The sequence below is a fragment of the Apodemus sylvaticus genome, chromosome 19 (assembly GCF_947179515.1).
Source record: "Apodemus sylvaticus chromosome 19, mApoSyl1.1, whole genome shotgun sequence".
NCBI lineage: Eukaryota > Metazoa > Chordata > Mammalia > Rodentia > Muridae > Apodemus > Apodemus sylvaticus.
Window position 1 is genome coordinate 22,072,450 of NC_067490.1, and position 4,775 is coordinate 22,077,224.

Consider the following 4,775-nt stretch of genomic DNA (forward strand, 5'->3'; position numbering starts at 1 on the left):
TTCTTGCCAAATGGTAGCCTAATTGGGCCCAAGAAGGCCCATTTCTCTACAGGCCTGGAGTCCCTGTATATACAAAGGTAGAGTTACAACACCATGAGACTTTGTTATTGCATTGGCAAGACTCCTTTATAGGAGTAGTGTGGAGACACCTGGCTAAAAGAGGTCTAAAGACATATGGGTTTGGCAGCTCTGCCAGCAGAATGTTAAAGAGCATAATACAATTTCTGGAGGAGGAATCTATGTGCTTGCCAAGAGGCTGGGTATTTGATAAGAATGCCAAGACCAATATCCCCCCTCATGCTTAGAGTTTTGTGCACAGCAATTCTGCACTGGAGGCGGTGGAGAAAGACAGATTATTCAAAGCTGTGCCAGTGGTGAGCAGTTGATTTTCATTCAGACTAACTATCTGGTAGTAATCTCAATATATCTCCTAAAACACATCAAAAATCAAACTACAAAGAAAATCAGAAACCAGTGATCACAGGAGGTATGATTCTACCCTGCAAAATACCCTGGCCAAGAAGTCTATTTCTTCTCTACTGTTGTGCTCAAATTAAATTTGGACTAGTTTCAGAATGAGACTTTAAAATAGCCTTTTCTATCTCTTTGAGTAAAACACAGCAGTACTCTGACCATCCTCTGTCTTACACACCATAATGAACTGGGACCCTAGAGTACTTGTTTGCTTGCAAAGCTATACCAGAAGGATGATCAAGGCCAGTTTCTTCTTACAGATTTTAAACAAATTTAACCTTTGTTACATACTGAAATATGTTTTAATGTTCTTACATTTTATGTGGTTATTATTATCATTTGATAGATGTTACATTTCTTATATTGTATGCGATTGGCTAGTCTATGTGAGTAAACATACATTTTCAAGATTACTCAAGCAAACCAGGGAAAACTTTTCTGCTTTGTGAGGAGGTTTTCTTCTCTTTGTCTATAATTTCCAGTGGTGTTCCTTTTTATTTTTAAAGTAGAAAGGTTTTGTTAAACGATTACATTTTGTAGATTACCTGTGATTTTGCCATTGTATGCAGTCTGTCAAAGAGATAAAGAAATGGTTCTTGAATTTTTCCATAGCAACTAACATTTATCTACATTTAATGCATTCGTTTCAGCCCTAATGTGTTTCTTGTTCCATCATATCCAGGGAGCATTGATGTACTTCTCCATTCTGTATAGCTTTCGAAGTAATATCAGAAGATGAGGCTATTGTTATTCCATTCATAATATAAAAAAATTCACTTCTGCTGCAGCCAAGATTCCTAAGAGGTAGCAAGATCCAGTACACTTCTAGAAATGCCATTTATGGCTGGTGAGCTAGCTGTGCTGGTAAAGGCGCTCACAGCCACGGATGAGCAGAGTTCAGTCCTCATAACTCACATGGTAGGAGAGAACCAGCACTGACTTCACATGCAGGCAGTGTGACATGAGTTCGCCAACAGGCATATACACATGTCCAAAAACCAATCAAAAATGTAAAAAAAAAATGACTTTAACTCATCTATATTGAGATACTGAGTTTTATTTGTGACTGACAAACCTGCCATTTGGAAGAAAAATCATGTAGCAAAGGCTTTCATTTTTCATAGCAAATATTGCTTTGCCAAAAAATCCCTTTCCTATCACATTAGTTCCTTCTGAACTGACCTCGTAGCTTTTCATCTCACCCTTTCTGTACTGTTTCCTGACCATTCAGCAGTGCTTTCTTTCTGCTCCATGTCAGTGAAAAATCTTCAGATGTGGTGACAAATAATGAATCATGAACAACAGTTCAGCATTTATTTCCAAACTCTGACAACACGGTGCCTGGAGACAGTGTTATTTCCAGTCTGTACTTCCAGACACAGAGGTGAATCCAGCACTACTGGCATAAAGCATGGACGGGGAGGTTCAACTGTGTGCAGATTCTTCTAACTGGTGTGTGAATTACTACGTCAGGATCACAAAACTAGCCTCCCCTGGTTGAGAAGCCCGATACTACTATACCTGGAGTTTCTTTTCTACACTGCCAAGCTCTTTGTGTGGCCTGGGTGGGGACAGAGTGGTTCCTGGCCCTGGGAGGGAATGGTTATATCTCAGCAAAATGCTATACACTGGGACCTTCAGGACATCCCTTAAGGCTGTGTTCAATGAACTCTAAAAACATGAGTTCAACATAAATATATGTATATATACATATATATATATAATTTCTCAACTATGCAAAATATAAGCATGCAATGTGAATTATGGGGTGCTTCAGAAATCTAAAGGAACAAAGGCAGCTGTATTAATGAGGAAGCTGGTCAGAAATATACAAAGACAGGTAGATACAAATGCAGGCAGATTCCCAAGTTTAATGTCAGCTTGGGACAGAGCAAGGTTAGGCCCAGGTATAGTAGAAATGGTAATTTCAGGACTGGGTCCCACCCAGCTAGTTTATCATCTGTACTTAACAGAGGCAGGAAGATCTCTAAATTCTTTTGCAATGTTAAAAAAAAATGTGTGTTTGTTGTCCTCTAAGAATTAAGGGCTGGGGTCACGGGATGCTGACTCATAGGATAATAAAAAAGAAACCTGGAATAAATAACTGGATTGCTATGTAAATCAGAAACACCTTGGCTTTTGGTTTGTGTGATTTAAGCTAGCAGAAAGCTATAGCAATTCTTTAAACTCTTTCTCCAGCAAGAGCTAAGATATCTCGAGATCTTGGTATAGGAAAAACAACTCTTCAGTAATTTTTTTCCCCAAGAATTACTTAGAGAGCTGATACAACCAGAGAAGACTATCTGAAGAGCAAACATAGCTCTTGTAGAAATTTTTCTGGTTTTCTGATTTTAGTTAGAAAACCCATGAACTATCCAGATAGCTTTCACAATTTTTGCTAGGAGAGCTGCCTCAACAAGAGAGGTTTTAGAATAGCAAGAAAATGTTGTCTAGGGCAGAGCAGGAGGAGGGGAGGAGAGAGGAGAGGGGGGACAGGGGACAGGGGGGATGAAGGGAGAAGGAAGATTTGGGAGAGGGGAGAGGGAGGAAGACGGGATACGGGAGAGGGAGGAAGAGGGGACAGGGGGAAGAGAGGAGAGGGGTAGAGAGGGAAGAGAGAAGAGGGGAAAGGAGAGAGGGGAGAGGGGGAGGGGAGAAGAGAAGGGAGAGAGGAGAGAGGAGAGAGAGTACATTCTGGAAAGTCATCACTGCAGAACCTAAGTTAGACCCAGCTTGGGCCCAGGGTTTGGCTTCGTTTGCTTTTGCTGCTCCTCATCACCCCTTCTCTCAGAACCCAGTTCCAAGCTGAGGCTGGTCTTTGACACTACAGATTCTCTTATGTTTTTTTCTGAACCCCTAAGACTTGCTTTGATTCTATGTTTGTCATCTCCTGAATAAATCTTTGGAATTTTTTCCCTTCCTTTGACCTGCTTGCTTAGTAGTGATCCTGAGCTTTATCGCTTCACTCATTCTTAAAGCAAGCCCAGCCCACTTCATCTCATACTTTTGTTATGTCTTATGAACTATCAACAAAGACAGACTTAAACATTTAAAGTTTGAAAACTCTTTGCTCTCCCACCCGATCCTACCCAGCTCAACGTACAGTTTATGTTATCAGTGGAACAAGGAATAGCTTGGACTTTTAATCTGGAATGAACTAGATGCCAGAAATGGAGGGGACCTTTGTGACCCAGAGCTTGAGGCTGAAAGACTCTGGCTTTTAGTCTGGATCTTCACCATGCAAAGCTCATGCCCAGGCATGGGAATTCATGCCTTCAATCTCAGGAGACAAAGGCAAGCAGAACTCTGAGTTCAAGGCAGGTGGAACAGAGTAAGGTATAGGTGAGGAAAATAGTTCAGGTGTGGTGGGACCATTAATGCCATGCCTGTAATTCAATGGCTTTAGCATTTTTGGACAGATACAAGGGGATCCTGGGAGTTCATGGGCCATGCAACTGAGCTGAAATAGTTCAGTGTGAGACTTTACTTCAAAGATATAAAGGATGATAGAGAATGATATCCATGTACTATAGCTTTGGTTCATAACATGCATACATATGCATACATATACATAAAGTTGTCTAAGTAAGCTAATAGCATCATCATCAGCATCATCAGCATCCTCCTCCTCCTCCTCCTCATCATCATCAGTAGCAGCAGCATCCTTCTTATCTTGTGTCATAATCTGGGTACTTTTCTTTTTTTTTTCACTTTTTTTTATTTGATATATTTTTTATTTACATTACAAATGATTTCCCATTTTCTGGCTCCCCACTACCCGAAAGTCACATAAGCCCCCTTCCTTCCCCCTGTTCTCCCATCCACCCCTTCCCACTTCCCTGTTCTGGTTTTACCCTATACTGCTACACTGTCTTTCCAGAACCAGGGGCCACTCCTCCATTCTTCTTGTACCTCATTTGATGAGTGGATTATGTTTTGGGTATTCCAATTTTCTAGGCTAATATCCACTTGTTAGTGAGTGCATACCATGATTGATATTTTGAGACTGTGTTACCTCACTTTGTATGATGTTCTCCAACTCCATCCATTTGCCTAAAAATTTCATGAATTCATTGTTTCTAATGGCTGAATAGTACTCCATTGTGTATATATACCACATTTTTTGCATCCATTCTTCCGCTGAGGGACACCTGGGTTCTTCCCAGCTTCTGACTATTATAAATAGGGCTGTTATGAACATAGTGGAGCACATATCGTTATTAGATGCTGGGGAATCCTCTGGGTATATGCCCAGGAGTGGTATAGCAGGATTGTCCAGAAGTGGCATACCCAGTTTTCTG